Raw genomic sequence first — 17,943 nt, 5'->3', positions numbered from 1 at the left:
GTGCTTGCTTGCTGCCATTGTGTTAATAGCATGTAATTGTCCTAAGGAATGCACATGCTCCTGGTTTGCCAAATGAAGCAGTGTCCATGTAGTTTGCAGGATCAGTGAAGCTGGGTGTGGAGCTAAGGAGAGACTGACTGCCATCATTAACTACCTTCAATTACAGAGCTGAAGAGAATTTTGAACTGGACAGGTCTGAACTTGTTCATATACTTGATAATCACTAACTGTGGGAGGGGAAATCCCATCATCACAGCTTGTTCAAAATCCACCAAACTTTTCAAAAGGTTAAATTTCACCAGAATTTGCTAACCGAAAGCACAAATGTTTATAAATAAGTTGTAGGCATTCCATTTATTGCCCATCTCTAATTGCGCTTGAATTGCTCATAGTGGATCTGGAATCACATCTGGGCCAGACCAGGTAAAAATGGCAGATGTCCTTTTCTAAAAGAAAGATGGGTTTTTACAACAACCAATGATAGTTTCAGGGTCACCATCACTAAGACCAGTTTTCAATTCCAGTGACATTACCAGTACACCACCACCTCCGTAGTAATGTCCAGCGCTTTAAATGATTGACCTCCAACAATCACAATCACCTTCCTTTGTACCAGGTATGACTCCAACCAGTGGAGAGTTATCCCCCGATTCCCACTGACTCCAATTTTGCTCCTTAATGCCACACTTGGTGCCTTGATGTCAACAGCTGTCACTCTTACCTTCCTTTTTGAGATCAGTCATTTGGGCATGTTTGGAACAAGGCTGCATTGAAATCAGGAGTGGAGGGGCCTTTTGGAAGCTAAAGTGAGCTCCAAACTATGGAGCTCTCCCATCAATTGGTAGTGTACAATACGGCCAAACCTTAATTATTGATTCAGACTTTAATCTTCAATCCACAAAAAGGGGAATTTTTTAGCTTATTTTCAGGTTTGTTTTAACCCTTGGAATAGAGTAAAAGCAAGGAGTGCAGGGAAGGGGTATCAGGTGGAGTGAGGAGCATGAAGAAGGCAGCTTGGGGAGGATAGCTTAAAATATAGGCAACATCCTATTCTCCACAATCATTCCAGACTTTGGGAGAAGCTTATTTCTCTCACTGTTGCCTTGTCTCCAGTACGCACCCTGTATTCAGCCCCACTTGGCATCCCAAACCCCATAATCTGTAAAATAGCAAACTACTGTGAAAGAAGCTGTAAATCTGAAATCAAACAGAAAATGCTGCAAATACTCAGGTCTGGTGATATCCATGGAGAGAAAAACAGAGTTAACATTTCAGGTCAACAACCTTTGATTAGAATTCCATATTTTGTTGTGTCATACTACAGGGTCTTTTGGATAACATGTAAAAATCAGGCTCCATCTACCTTTTCAAGTTGTCATAAAAAGTAACACTAACCCTAACCCTAGTGTCCTGGTCAACATGTATTATTCAATAAAACATAAGAGATTACCTGGTTAATTTCACATTGTTGACTCTTAAGATATTGCTGTGTGCAAATTGGTCACCACGTTCCCTACATGACAACAATGTACAATATATTCAAAAAAGTACTGTAACAAGCTTTGAGCTACCCAGTAGTCACAAAATGAGCTACAGAAACACAAGACTGTTTCTTTCCTTCTCAGAGGAAAAATTCTTGAGTGGCTATTGCACTCGTTACAAGTCCTCCACCCCTTGACAAATTGCAAGCAAACTAAGTTCAAGTTTAAAGCCCTCTGAGGCTGCCTTCAAACATAAGGAACCTGCCCTTTACACAGGTCACCTGTGATGTTGTGCTTCTTAAACACAAATATTCCTGAAATACAGCACCATGCCCTCGCTATTGATCATGCAATCCTTCAGGTGAGCCTCCATTCATTCGAGTGAGAGAAAAGAAATATGGAGAAATGGTACAAAGAATAAATGATTCTGAAGTGAAACACATATGTAAAGAGGAACATGAGAATCAGGAGAGATTAGACTAATGCCCCTTTTTTCAATGAGGTCATGACTGATTATCAGATGATAAGATGAGGAGCAGAAATTGCTATGCAGGCCAGCAAGCCTCTCCAGCCATTCAGGAAGATCCTGACTAATCGGATTGTGGCCTTTCCTCCACTTTCCTGTCTGCTTCCCCCAAAATTCCTTGATTCTCTTGTACGTAAAAAAAATGTCATTGATCTTGGCCTCAATTCCACTCTCCTGCCCATTCCCCTATAATCCTTCAATTTCCTGAAAGATCAAAATCTCTCTTTCCCAGCCTTAAATATATTCAGTGATGGAGCATCCACAATTCTCTGGATAGAGAATTCCAAAGCAAAACTTACAACCCTTTAAGTGAAATAATTCTCAGCATCTTGATCTTAAATGCCTATTTTTGATTCACCAACTGGGGTAACAACCTCTCGATGTATCATCAAATCGGAATGGGAAGTATCAGAAATATTCAGTTAAAAATCACACAACACCAGGTTATAGTCCAACAGGTTTAGTTGGAAGCACACTAGCTTTCGGAGCGCCGCTCCTTCATCAGGTGGTTGTGGCACAATCACCTGATGAAGGGTCAGTTAGACTCGAAACGTCAGCTTTTTTTTCTCCTTACAGATGCTGCCAGACCTGCTGAGATTTTCCAGCGTTTTCTCATTTGGTTTCAGATTCCAGCATCCGCAGTAATTTGCTTTTTTCCAATTAAACCTGTTGGACTATAACCTGGTGTTGTGTGATTTTTAACTTTGTACACCCCAGTCCAACACCGGCATCTCCAAATCAGAAATATTCAGTGATAGAATGTGGAAGCTGGACTTTTAGCCCATTATACTGTACTAAGAAGCTGAAAGAGGCATCACTCGTCCGATGTTTCCCCAAACCTTAGGATAAATTGAACCTGGAATGCAGTTAACATTATTTTTCAGCAGGGTGTAAATGAATGGCTTAACAGCATTGTTGATCAAATCTTGATAGTACCTCTCCTTTTAATTTGGAAGAAAGATTCACATCCAGTTTTCAAGACTTTTAAGGTGTAATGACAGTGTCCCTATATTTGAACCAGGCCTAGGTTCAAATCTCACCCATTCCAAAGATGTGTATTAGCATCTCTAAACAGGTTATTAAAAAACAACTACAAAATGATTTTTGGGTATAGAGGTAGTGACTTCAAACGGAAAAGACATCACATTCAGCTTTCAGCAATACCTATCGTCTGATTGTATCCAGAACTGATCCAACAGGTGAATGCACAGTCCTGTGACCACACTCGGCATTCACTGCCCCTTTGCTCAACTTTTCATATCCAATAAAGTTGCACCACAAATTAAGCTTCAATTTCAGGAACCATTAATCAATGAGATTAGCCAAAGCTAATCTCAGAAAAGTGCACAATTTCAATGGAAAAACCAACTCAGATCCGTTTGAGACTAAAATTTCAGATCAGAGTGCCCAATCACTGAGAAGTGAGAAACTGACAGAGGTCCCAGGTATGGAGTTAAGTCAATTTCAAACTTCCAGTACAGAATAATATGAACATCAAAGACCACGAGAAAATCAACCTATTTGGGACCGTAGTCTACATAATTAATATCGTACCAGCACTGAATATAACAGTCCACATTATTCATTTGTAATAGGCTTGATGGCAACACTCTATTTATGGCATAGATCCCAAACATTGATGGATCATATCTAACAGTATTTCTCGTTGATTGTTCATAACAAGCAAGGTACTGACTATGCACATTCAGCCATGCATGCAAAACTCAAAACACAGCATCCAATATCAGATATGATTCTGCAAATGGACAACATTTGCTGGATAAATGTGAGTGTGCACAGAACTATGCTGACAATTGTCAATTGTTTCATTGTCAGTCAGGCTCATTATGTGGCACATTTGCATATATGGAAGCTGCATAGGTGAATACGCAAGGCCCCATTCTTTGCAGATAGAAATAATATATTGATGCACTTCCCCTGTTTCAAAATACTGGTTCATTTCTCAGGGCAATGACATGACGGATCAGAGCCGACCTGCCTGTTTTGAAATTGATAAGTTAATGAAGGCTGGTAGAGTCCAGTATGCCTCTCTTATGCAGTGTATGGGTTGGTTTCTCCTTGAATTTGTATTCTTGTGAGATGTATGAGTCCAAGACGAAAATCTTTGACAAAATCTTGTCTGTTTTCAAGCATAAACCTAAGTATAAAACATTCCATGGCAGATACAGCCTATTTAACATGGTGGCATAATGGCAATGTCACTGGGATAAAAACATAAAACCCCAGACCAATGTCATGGGCACATTGGTTCGAATCCTTCCATGGTAGCTGGTGAAATCTGAACTCAATAAAAATCTGGATTGAAAATTAACATATTGGTAACCATTATGTCATTAGAACACATCTGGTTCAATAACGTCCTTTAGGGAAGGAAATCTGTTGTCTTTACTGGTCGAGTCTACATGTGACTCTGGGTCCATAACAATGTGGTTGACTCTTAACTACTCTCTGGGCAATAAATACTGACATAGTCAGCAATGCCCACAGCTAGAGAATAAATAAAACAAAAACTGGTGCTTATATCCAGATGGGCCATCAATTTGTTCAGCCCTCACACCCTTTATTTATCCATCCTGTCTCATCATACATTCCCCCTCTTTGCAGTGAGCAATAAAAGTGCTGTTTCTGAAATGGCCACTGTAAAGGAAAGCGTGCAAAGTCCATGCTTCAGTTCATGGACAATCAAAATTTTAGAAATCACTTTCTCTGACAGTGGTCACTGTTCTGGATTTGCTTCCAACATAGAGTTATATCTGATGTAACATTGCTTATGTTATTTCCTGTAATGTAAGAAACTGGGCGTGGAAAGTGTGATAGTCAAGAATCCAACCAACTATAAGATGCACACCTGTGCAAATATTAAATTATTATGTTACAACAGAGAAACATGTTGCTAATAGAATGTCATGCTTCAGATCTCAGGGTAGGACAGAGCATAAGATCACTATACCCTCGCTGTACATGATAGAATGCAGTGATGATATCATGAGCACATCTCTTAAAGCCATAACTGGCATAGTAACCATGAAACATAACGTAGCCACCATCAGTTTCCTTTGCCTGGTGACATTCAGACAAAGCAGAAATGTGTGGCTACTGCTGTACTGAATGGAAATTGAACAGCTCATCCAGGTTAGACTTGTGCTGCCATTACTGTAAGTGCTGTGCTGTGTGATGTGAAAATGGGAATGATAGCAATTTAAGGGTGAGAAATTTCAAATTCACTCAAAATGATCAGTCTGAAAGATGACCTGATAGATGTCTCAGAGGTTCTGAAATGATTTGACAGGTTACACATAGGCTTGGATTATCAGTAATCAGCCACCACCACCACCTCTACATCACTGATTATTTGATATGATTTATTTGATTTTTTTGAATACCAGGAGACAGAAATAAGTTTATCTGTTTTGATATATTGTTGCTCAGAAAAACCCACTGGAAGTTCCCCATTCAAGATTCAACTTTTTATTGACTAAGTTATGGCCTCGCAGCCAGCAATAATACCTTGCAGCAATGACTGGTTGACTAGAAGGTGAGATAATAGCATTCATGTTCTATAATTAAACATTAATCAATCTATACTCTGCCCTCCCCCATCCCTCAATTAAACCCACATTTCAAAAATTTCTATTTATAAACTTCAGGGTCAATTAAAAACTCCACAATTTACAGTCATTTACAGCAGATTCAAAGATGACAACTTCCAGTTGCTCAAAATAAACTGAAAGCATTCAAACATGTGTTTTCATTTTGAATGAGACCAAGTGCATTGCAATCTACATCACATAATTACATTGTTTATCATCACGGTGCATCTAAGTCACACCACAGACAGCACCAGACAGCCATCCAATCATGGGAAGGAGGGAAGTGATGGTGTGGTGGTAATGTCACTGGACTAGCAATCCAGGGGTACATGCCAATGCTTTGGAGGGGCCTAGATTCAAACCCCATTATCACAGATGGGGAATATTAAATTTGATTAGAATGTATAGCTAATCTCAGTAATGGTGACTGTGGCGACAATCACCAATTGTCATAAATATCCATCTGGTTCACCTAAGTCCTTTAGAAAAGGAAACCTTCTCTATCATGCCCTGGTCTGACCTGCATGTGACCCCAGATTCACAGCAATGTGATTAACTCTGAGTTTCCCTTTGGAATGGTGCAGAGATCCATTCAGCTCAGTGGCAATTAGGGATTAGATTAGATTACTTACAGTGTGGAAACAGGCCCTTTGGCCCAACAAGTCCACACCGCCCCGCAGAAGCGCAACCCACCCATACCCCTACATTTATGCCTTACCTAACACTACGGGCAATTTAGCACGGCCAATTCACCTTACCTGCACATCTTTGGACTGTGGGAGGAAACCGGAGCACCCGGAGGAAACCCACGCAGACACGGGGAGAACGTGCAAACTCCACACAGTCAGTCGCCTGAGGCGGGAATTGAACCCGGGTCTCTGGCGCTGTGAGGCAGCAGTGCTAACCACTGTGCCACCGTGCCGCCCAGCAACATCCACATCCCATCAAAAGAATAAAATCAAAACTCAACCATGCATTGTTATCTAATCACACTACTGATCAAGACAATGTTGCTCTTATTAATGTTCTGTACAAGATTAATTTCCTTATTACAATCACATAATTGCCACAGATCCATAACAATATAAAACAGGGCTGCATTTCCACAGCCATTTTAAAGTAGAAACAGGCCATGATTATGAGCTGTTGATTATTTCTGTAAACTGTGGGCCTATACCCATGCACCACACAATCATGGAGATCACTGGATCCTCGAAAAGCACAATACAGAAAGAGGCTTTTGGGCCAATCAAATCTATACTACCTCTTTCAAGCAGGCACTGTCCCATTCTTTTCTGATTTCCTGTAACTTCTTTCCATTCAAAGAATGATATAATTCCCTTTTGAAAGCCACAATTGAATCTACCTCCCCCCTCACTCTCAGGCTGTCCATTCGAGAGCAAACCACTAATTTTGTTCAAAAAACAATTTCCCTCATTTAGTCTGGTTCTTTTAGTAATTACCTTAAGCCTGTTCCCTCTGGATATTGAACCTCAGCCACTAGAAACAGTCTGCCTTTATTTGCTCTACCCAACCCTTCATGATCATTAATAGATCTGTCAAATTTTCTCTTCACCTTCTCCTCTTAACTTTCTTTATTCTAAGAAGAACAGTCCAGCTCCTCCAATCTATCAAAATAATGGCAATTCCTCTTCCCTGGAAATACCTGAGCAATTCTCTTCTGTAAATCATCAAAGAATCAAACATCTTCCAAAATAATTGGACAAGAATCCAAATTGAGCCAAATTAGCATTTTGTACAGAATTAGTGAACATCCACTCTTTTGTATGCTCTGCCTCTATTTACAAAGTCTTACAAAGCAATTAGGGTCTGGAAGACACTGCCCAAAAATATGATGGAAACAGGTTTGATTGAAGCATTCAAGAGGACATCAGATAATTTTTAAAATAGGAATAATATTCATGGTTATTGAGAACAAGCATGGCAGTGACACTAAGTCATCACGCTCATTCAGAGACCCAGTGGACCAAATAGCCTCCTTCGCACTCCAATAATTCTTTGACTCTGTGATATGTTCATTCAACTCAGGAATGTGCAAATTGTGATTGGGGTCCTGGTACTGAAAAGGTATCAATAAGATTAAAATGATCAAAAGGTGCACTGCATAATTCTACACAAATCAATGTAGGAAATACACTCGTGATATGGTTAAATACATCGTTAAGAATACAGACAGTGAAGATGAGACTGATGATGTTAAACAATGTCAGGTGGATCCCTTGAAAAAAATCTCTAGTGTTTGGGACACCAAGCATCTGTGCAAGAAAAGATAATGCTTAGGAAAGTAGTTTATACTCAATAAATCTCAGATCAGACCTGCAACCATGACCTGACTCAGAAAAGAGGGGATGGTTGGCCTTTATTGCCCACACACACACACACTACACCCTGGAAGTTGAAGTAAAGAAGGAACTTGCTAGGCCATTTCAGGTGACATTCTGGGTCAAATGGTGTGGTATTGCAGTCACAAATAGATTCACACCAGATCAGGTGACAACATGAGGCTGAACATAAGAATGTTAGAGCAGAAGAACTGGAAGCAGGAGTAGGTAATTCATTCCTTTGAATCTGCGATGCCAAATTACTACATTCTTGGCTGCTCTCCTCTTTCTCTCAAATCCACTCTCCTGCCTGCTCCCTGTAACCCTTTAATCCATGACTACTTAAAAATCTATCTCCTATTGAATTTATTCAGTGTTCTGTCATCTGGGGTAGTGAATTGCACAGATTCATGCCCACTGAGAGAAGTAGATTCTCTTCATCTCTATTTGAAATCTGATACGCCTTAGCCTCATTCCAGATTGACTCACAGAGGGAAACGTCCACTCCATGTCTACTTCCTCAATGCCCATTAGCATCTTTTATTACACAATCAGATCTCCTCTCAAGTAAATGCCTAAATTGCTCAATATCTACTCATAAGACAAGCCTTTCATCTCTGGAATTAATCTAGTAAATCTTCTCTGAATTGCCTCCAATGCAAATACATCCATCTGCAAGTGGACCAAAACAGCACTCCAGATGCAGTCTCACCAATGCCTAATACAATTGCAACAAATGTTCCCTATTTTTATACTCCATTCTTATTGCAATAAATGCCAAAATTTCATTTGCCCTCCGTATTACCAGCTGTACCTGCATACTACTTTTCTGCGACTCATGCATGATGACCTTCAGATCCCACTCCATCAAAAAGTATTTTTAAGTTTTTCTCCATTTAGATGATAAATCGTCAGGTTGCCTTTCTGAAAGGACATTAGTGAACTCGTCACATTTTTTGTTTAACTAATCTGCCTTATGGAGAAAGTGAGGACTGCAGATGCCTGAGATCAGAGTCAAAAAGTGAGGCCACTCCCTCCACATTCCTGATGAAGAGCATCCACTCTCCTGCTCCTTGGATGCTGCCTGACCTGCCCGGCTTTTACAGCGCCACACTTTCGGTTTCATATGTACTGTACCAGCTTTTCCTTTCAGGGTGTTTTTTTAATGAATTCATACGAGTTAATAAAATTCATAAACAGCTGAGGTGGATTTGTCCTTGTTCCCAAAAAGATTGGACTAATGTACTCCCACAGATGCGCATACTTCATAGTATAAACACTAAAGGCTACACATTCTATTATTCGTATCAGAATAATGTTCATTTCTCAGGAATGAACCAATAACTTACTGGTGCAGTGGCACAGGTGTTCCCAACTCCGCCAGTGAAGAAAATCACACAAATCTTGGCTCTTTCAAAACAAAACAGAAACATTCATGAGGTGAATTTGTAATTTCAAACAATGAATTGTAATTTCAACAGGAATTCAAGACAGCAAGGGAGAGAAAAATGGGAAAATTGGGAAATCAGACACAGAAACCGAATTCACCTTCGACCATCAATTTCAAATCTCCCCTTGAAATGTACGCACCTGAATTGTTCCACCTCTTGTCACCTTACTGATGAATGCTGATACACTTGCTCGGTATCTGACAAAAATGGTATTTTACAAACTCTCTGTTACGGTAGATTAGTCTACTATATTCAATGCTCGCCATGTGGTCTCCTCTACATTGGGGAAATGAAGCACAGAGTGGGTGAGCCCTTTACAGAAAACGTATCTTTTATCCACAGAAATGACTCCCAGCTTCTGTTGCCTGTCATTTCAACACACCACCCTGTTCCCAGGCCAAGATCTCAGTCTCGGACTAGCTGCAGTGCTCAGCTTGGCAATCCAGTGCCCTTCTGGACTCAATATCAAGTTCACTAATTTTAGGACTTGAGGCACCTTCTGCCATCTCCTTACCCCAATCCCCATACACCAGGCCTCGTCGTCACATGGAATGCTGCCATAAACAACCCATTCTCAGCTATTAATGGTCCCCATTAGCAACTATTCACTCTCCCAGACTTACCTGGATCCAATCCTTTGTCTGTCCAACTATTTCTCTCTCTCTCTGGGCTCATCCTCCACCTATTGTTTATGCCTCCCCCCACGCCATCTTTCGCAGGTATACCAACCTTGTTCAAACTACAATCAGTTCTGAGGAACAGTCACTAGACCGCAAACATTTGCTCTGCTTTCTCTCCATTGCTGAGTTTTACCAGCAATTTCTGTTTTTGTATCATTAAAACATTGTCTGGTCATTACCACATTGTTATTTGTGGGAATTTGGTAAGTGCACATCAGATGCTTTGTTTGTTACAATTGTAACTTAACTTCACAAGTTCTCCATTGGCTGTAAAATGCTTCAGACATTTAGAACCTTTAGGTTGACAGTGTATTTAAAAAAGCACATGGGATGCTTGCCTTTGTTTGCTGAGCATAGAGTTTAAGAGCAGGTTATGCTGGAACTGTATTAAAAAAACTGGTTAGGCCACAGCTAGTGTATTGCATACAGTCTGGAATCCACATTATAAGAGGGTTAAACTGAGGTTGTTTTCCTTGGAGCAGAGGAGCCTGAGAGGGGGACATGATTGAGATTTATAAAACTATAAGTGGCATAAACAGGGTAGAGGCAAAAAACACTATTCCCTTGATGGAGAGATTAATGACCAGGGGAATAGATTTGAAGTGAAGGGCTGGAGGCTTCGAAGGGATGTGAAGAAAAACATTTTCATCCAGAGGGTGGTGGAAATCTGGAACTCACTGTCTGTAAGGGTGGTACAGGCAAAAACCTTTATAACACTTAAGAAGAATTTAGATGTACACTTGCAATGCCAAAGCAAACAAGGCTTCATTCCTGATGAAGGGCTTTCGCCCGCAACGTCGATTGTCCTGCTCCTCGAATGCTGCCTGACCAGCTGTGCTTTTCCATCACCCCACTCTCGACTCTAATCTCCAGCATCTGCAGTCCTCACTTTCGCCTAAACAAGGCTACGGGCCAAGTGCTGGAAATTGGGATTAGAATATTCAGGTGTTTTTTTTCTGATCAGTGCAAATGGACGGCACACTGGTTAGCCCTGCTGCCTCTCAGCGCCAAGGACCCAGGTTCAATTCCAGCCTCAGGTAACTGTCTGTATAGAATTTGCACATTTTCCCAGTGTCTGTGTGGGTTTCCTCCCACAGTCCAAAGATGTGCAGGTTAGGTGGATTGGCCAGGTTAAATTGCCCATAGTGTCCAGGGATATGCAGGCTAGGTTGGTTAGCCATGGGAAATGCAGGGTTACAGGGACAGGGTATTGAGTTGGGTCCGTGTGGACTCAATGGGCCATAGTGTAGGGATTCTATGATTCTAAACTCAATGGCCCAAAGGGCATTTTCTGTACTGAAGTCCTTTTTGATTCAAGGACATCCTGTAAAACTGACAGATGATCCAGAAATGCATGATTTTTATGAAATGTCAGATATCAAGGCAAGTAAATTAGTCCTACAAAATTCCTCCAAATACAATGTCCTATACTCCACCACGGGGATGTGCAATAAATGTTCATCTATCAGTTTAAAATTTAAAAAGGCCTGCATTGACACAATGGGCCAAATAGCCTTCCTATGCTTTTTCATGTTATGTTTTGAATAAGATTGCTGTTGTCCTCTGTTATGAGTTTTCGAGTATTATGCTGAACAAAGATTATAAAAGAAAGGCTTGAATGTGCAGAGTGCCTTGCACTTTGTCAGCATTTTCTAATCACTTTCCAGCAAAGAAAAGCAGTTTTCAGTGCAGCCACTATCATTATATGAAACATCCACTTCATAATCAATGACTTCATACAGACTATACTTGGACGATAACCAAATAATCTTATGTCAGTGTCAGGACTTACAGGTAAAATTTAAGCCAAGATATTAAGAATTCCTGCTCTTTTTCAAATAGTGCCATGTGATTTTTTTAGATCCATCTGAAATGGCAAAATGTTTAGCATGACACCTAGAAGACATCAATTGTGTAGCCTGTCTTCAGTACTGAGTCTCTGACAGTGCAGGGCTACCTCAGTACTGACCCTCCAACAGTGCAGCAATCCCACAGTATTCACTCAGGGCTCCCTCAGGATTAATCTAGGTATGTGAATTACCTACTCAAGTGTGTGAAATGTGACTTAACCTTACCACCTTCTCACTCTGTAGAGACAGTGCTTCTCATTGAGCTAAATTAACACTGATGACCTTCGACGAAAATGAGAGGAGTCATGGCTGTTTGGATGTGAATTGACAGATGGCTTTGTTGCGACAAGTGCAGTAATGTCTTGCACATCTCTGGGAGAGACAAAGTAGGTCAAAGCCTGACTCAGAAAGAGAGGCAACAAGCAGGAAGTGAAAAGATAAGAGAGGAAGTGGTTTGTTACAGGGCTTGAGAACCTCACTGAAAAGCAACAGTGTAAATGCATTTAGAATTGTAACAAACGGTATCCAATAACACAATTTCATGTATTTCAGGCATATTTCGTACAAAAATGTTTGGAAAGTTGAGGAAAACACTGTGATGTAGTGGTGCTAATCAGGACCACAGGGATTTGTGAATCATTGAGTTAACTAGAATTGTCCACTCAGCAGCAAGGTTCCAAACCAAATCGATCAGAAGATAGCTAATCTCAGACTAGGGGTGCTTGGAGCTGTGCACAACAACCCAGTTTAGACAGGACTTGGAATTTTCTGATCCTGGTTACGAGTGACCCTGGCTGGAAAGCATGTGAGAGTTTAGCAACCACTTGCATTTATGTCAACAAAGCAAAGTGTGAGGGAAGAATGGCCACAAGCCACAAGAAGCATCAGAAGAACATGACCAGAACCTCATTTAAAGAGGGTGAAGATCTACAATGAACTTCAGGGAGGGATTTTACAGAGTGGTGTAATGGTATTCTCAATAGACGAGGAACGCAGAGGTTCTGGGATAATGTACTGGGACATGGTTTGCACCACAGCAAATGGTGGGGTTAATTATTACATCCGCAATTACAGGCTAACCACATGGGAAGCATGTAATCATTATCAAATGCTGTAAAAATCTATCTTGTTGGCTAACATCCTTTAGGGAATGTAATTGGCCATCCTGACTTGTCCTGGTGTACATTTGACTCAAAGTGATTGTCTTTTAACTGTCCTTTGAAATGGTCTAACAAGCCAAGTATGCTCTCAGTTGCATCAAACTGCTACAAAGCCAAAAGGAATGAAGTGAAAGGGAATGGACCACCAGCATCAAACCAGCAACAGCAAACCCAGCCCAACTGACCCTGCAAACTCCTCCTTGTTAAAATCTCGAGGTTTGTCCTGGGAGAGCTGTCCCACAGACTTGTCAAGCACCAGCCTCACAATCATACTTATGGAATTATTCTTCACAAAGTACTGGATGACAAAATTGCCATCCTTGGTGCCATTCCACCAGTTGGACAGACCCAGCAAAGGCGTCGGTACAGTGGTATGCACTTGGTTGCAGCAAAGTGCTACAATGTCAAAGGAATGCCAGTGAATGAAATCAAACCACGGAACTAGAACAACAATAACAAACCCAGTCCAACTGATTCTGTAAAGACTTCCTTGGTAGGTCTGCCCAGTTTCCCTGGTCCTCAAGCATAGACTCTCATGGCATCAGGATGAACACTAAGTGTCATTGAAGGGTCCAAGGGTACAAAAAGGACTCTGGAATCCTTTAATATCTGTCATGGATCAGTGGCACCACTACTGAGTGAGTTGGCTGAGTCCTAAAGGAATTATCTTGTACCAAAAAGATAGAAAGGCCTATTTGACTTTAACCTCAATGTACCTGTCACAAATGCATCTGTACATGACAATATCAGTAGTAATTATCACTGTCATATACACGAAGATAAATATTTTTGAACAATTACACCCTTTAATGAGAGCTTTATTTCAGTTAACTGCATTTCATTGACGTTTAATTAATATATCCATCACCTGTTCTACTGTTCCATTAGGTCTTGGGCATCCCGTCTGATATTATTAAACGATAACCACCAAGTAGTCCTTGAGGAGACAAAGACTGGTCTTTACATTGAGAACATTCTCCATTGTTTTGCATGCCACTATCACTGTGCGAAATGGGACCTATTTTGAAAAGATCTAGAACCTCAAGACTAGGTATCCATGAGATTCTGTGGACCATTAAGTCACAGAATTGTATTCAACTACAAACTGGAACCTCATAGCTCTGCATATTCCCATTTTTCCATTGCTATAATTACTGCAGATCAACTATGGTTCAATGGAAAAGTAGCACCAGGATACTAAAAATAAAATGGCAATTTAGTGAAGCTACTAAAAAAGGGGTATTTAGGTGCCAACAGCACAAGCAATAAGTGTCAGATACAGCTAAGGGAATCTACAACCAACAGATCCAATATATAGCTCTGCAGTCCTACACATCCAGTTATGAAAGATGCTGGACAATTAAACAATTCACAGAAGGAGCAGAAGGCTCCACAAATGTCCCCATTCTCATAATGGGGAGCCAAGAATATCCGTGAAAAAGATATGGCTAAAATATTTCCAATCATCCTCAGCCAGTAACGTCAAGTGGATGATCCATCTCGGCCTTCTCCAGAATTCCTCAGCATCAAACATGCTATTCTTCAGCCAATTTAATTAATTCCATCCAATATCAAGAAAGGGCTGAAGGAATTGAATACTGAAAAAGCTATTGGCCTAAAAATATTCTGGCAATAATACTGAAGATTAGTGTTCCAGAACTAACCATGACCCTATCCAAGCTACTGCTCTGACAATAGCTTCTACCCTATACTTTGGAAAATTGCCCAGCCTCTGTCCTGTATACAAAAAAAAGGAACAAATCTGACCAGGCCAATCACCATCCCATCAGTCTACTCTCAATCATCAGTAAAGCATTGGAAGGTGGTCAGGAGGTGAACGGCTTGGCAGGGAACTTACAATGACGATGTTTCAATGTACCTCCTGTTTTTGTCTACCTAGATGTTAGAAGCAGCTATAAAGAGATTCAGGATACACAATATGGGTGGAGAGATTCAGGGGCAGTGGTGAAACTGAAGAGAAACCTTGGAGTAAGGTGACAGCAGGTGGTCTGAGTAACAGATTGATATGGAAGCCTCAGTGTCACCAGGGGCTAATTCACTAAACAAAAAAAACCACAGGAACTGCAGATGCTGGAAATCAAAAACAGAAACAGAAACAGAAACTGCTGGGCAGTCTCAGCAGGACTGGCAGCATCTGTGGAGAAAAATCAAAGTTAACATTTTGGGTGCACTAACCCTTCTTCAGAACACTCCAACAATTCACACGTTTTTATCAATCAAGCGTGGAATCATCAATAAATGTCTACAGAACAATATGTTGATTGGATTAGTACAGAGGAGTTTTGTACAGAACCAGAACCAAACAACTGACTTGATTTAGTGCTTATTTCTCTGCACTACTTTAGATGGAACATAATGGTTAGCCTGTAAATTATCTCATCAGCTACTCCATTAGATGATTCAGCATTGAAAGGTTTCTGCATTTATACAATTGCTTTCCAGTTCTCTCTGACTCCCCATATCTTTTTCATGTGTGTAGTGAATCTTTTGTTTTGCCTATCTCCTCTCAACTGGGAAAGTAACAGAAGTCACGCCTAAGCCCCCACTCCAACACTCGCCTAAGCCCCCACTCCAACACTCAAAATGAGTGTTTGATCTAACTCAAACTAACACTGATTATGTCCTCTGCAAAATTGCAATGGGATCAATCAAGGAGCTGACGAGGAACTGATACCAGGGTGAAGAATAGATCAGGAGAGAGCAATGGGACTGTGTAATGATCAAGGCACAGAAGAAACAGCAGTTAGCAAGCTTGCCTCAGGGTTGAAAGACAGGAGTCAAGTTTGAGGAAAGGTTAATAGATGGGTTAGAATTGAAGGGTAGGGTTAATAGGAGATGGGGTAGGTCAGGTGTCAGAACTGAGGCATGAGAATTGGGGTAGGGCTGTCAATGAGACACTGCTTCAGATGAATTTAGAGTCATAGAGATGTACAGCACAGAAACACACTCTATGGTCCAACTCATCCATGTCAACCAAATATCCTAAAGTACTCTCGTCTCATTTGCCAGCATTTGGACCAGATCCCTCCAAATCTTTCCTATTTGCTTACTCATCCTGACGCCCTTCAAATGCTGTAATTGTACCAGCCTCCACCATTTCCTCTGGCAGCTTATTCCAAACATGCACCACCCTTTGTGTGAAAAAGCTGCCTCGTTGGTCCCTTTTAAATCGTTCCCGTCTCATGTTAAACCTATGCCCTCTAGTTTTAGACTCCCCTACCCTGGGAAAAAGACTTTGACTGTTCACCCTATCCATGCCCCTCATGATTTTGCCCCTATTCTGGCCTCATTCCTCATTTAGTCCACGTCTTCTCTATCACCATATCTTTGCCCCTCCCTACCTTTTATCTTCTCCTGCTGAACACTCTCCGCTCATTCCTGAAGAAGGGCCTGTGCCCGAAACGTCGAATCTCCTGTTCCCTGGATGCTGCCTGACCTGCTGTGCTGTTCCAGCAATAAAGTTTCAACTTTGATCTCCAGCATCTGCAGACCTCACTTTCTCCTCTAGTTTTAGACTCCCCTACCCTGGGAAAAAGACTTTGACTGTTCACCCTATCCATGCCCCTCATGATTTTATGAACTTCTATAAGGTCACCCTTCAGCCTGTGACACTCCAGAGAAAATAGCCTCAGCCTATTCAGCCTCTCCCTAAAGCTCAAACCCTCCAGCTCTGGCAACATGCTTGTAAATCTTTTCTGAACCCTTTCAAGTTTAACAACATCCTTCTTAAAGCAGTGAGATCAGAACTGAATGCAGTATTCCAAAAATGGCCTCACCAATGTCCTATACAGCCGCTTGGGCCAGCTTTTACAAAATTTGATTTTTAAAAATGCATTCTGGAAACTGTCAGCTTCAATGTTTATTCGTCCTGATCCTAGATCACAGAATGAATCATAGATACAGCCAAAAGCAATACCAAAGCAAAGCTATTTGCACTGAGATATCTGGCTCACCCTAGGCCTGGTACTGTCAATCGTCCAACTCCTGCTCATCAATCTAGAAACATTCCTTTGAGATGCAGTTAGGAAGCAACATTGCCTGAATTCATTGTAAGACGTTTCTTCTAAATTTGGACAATTTTTAAATATTGCTGGCCCAGCAGGAGCAGCAGCTATAACTTCCTTGCGTCAGTAGCACACTCCATCAATATACCATCATGACCTGGTATAACCAGGCAAACATCAGCCTCTTCATTGAATGACTCCCTCAGTATTTCAGCTAACCCCATGCCTCTGAATCTGTGCCAATACATTTCGGGCCAGGAAGCTCAATGTTGGCCATTATGTACTCAATGACCTTCTCAAGAAACCAGTGGTAATCTAGTCAACAAACTAAAGCCGGAAACACCTTTTGAATGTCAAGATACAGATGCAATGGAGAAAGTACAAACAAGATGAATCCCGACTGAAAGACAATATGTCTGAGGAATGCTTGAACAGGCTGGGACTTCTTTCTGTTGCAAGGCGAAGATTAGATACAGGTTAGGAAAATTATTAAATTAATTTTCTCTGGAGTGTCAGAGGCTGAAGGGTGACCTTATAAAAGTTTATAAAATCATGAGGGGCAAAGATATGGTGATAGAGAAGAGGTGGACTAAATGAGGAATGAGGCCAGAATAGGGGCATAAATATAAAATAGTCACTATTAAAACAAAGAGGATTCATAATAATGGCTTCAGGGATAAGGAACTACATTTATGAGCTCATACTGGAGAAGATAGAACAGATTTCCATGGCAAAGAAAAGAGTGAGAAGAGAGTTGATAGAAGTTTTCAAAATCATGAGGGTCTGAACTGAGCAGACAGGGAAAAACTGTATCTGC

The 17,943-nt window shown here is 41.0% G+C and overlaps 1 protein-coding gene across 11 annotated transcripts in view; it reads right to left on the bottom strand.

The window, feature by feature from the left end:
- The window catches only part of LOC122556090 (LIM domain containing preferred translocation partner in lipoma), a 376,029-nt gene that overhangs the window by 281,654 nt on the left and 76,432 nt on the right, over positions 1–17,943 (bottom strand). For 8 of the 11 annotated variants that reach the window (XM_043702536.1, XM_043702540.1, XM_043702541.1 and 5 more), the window contains exon 2: positions 9,310–9,370. The exons of 2 other annotated variants lie outside the window; for them this stretch is intronic. The gene's annotated coding sequence lies outside the window, so the exon portion shown is untranslated. Of the gene's footprint in view, positions 1–9,309; positions 9,371–9,550; positions 9,657–17,943 lie in introns of those variants that run through there. One more of the 11 variants, XM_043702537.1, reaches the window with a different exon arrangement.

This window comes from Chiloscyllium plagiosum, chromosome 13 (genome assembly GCF_004010195.1).
Source record: "Chiloscyllium plagiosum isolate BGI_BamShark_2017 chromosome 13, ASM401019v2, whole genome shotgun sequence".
NCBI classification, from domain to species: domain Eukaryota; kingdom Metazoa; phylum Chordata; class Chondrichthyes; order Orectolobiformes; family Hemiscylliidae; genus Chiloscyllium; species Chiloscyllium plagiosum.
Note: the sequence above shows the minus strand (reverse complement) of the source record. Positions and strands in the feature narration are given on the sequence as shown.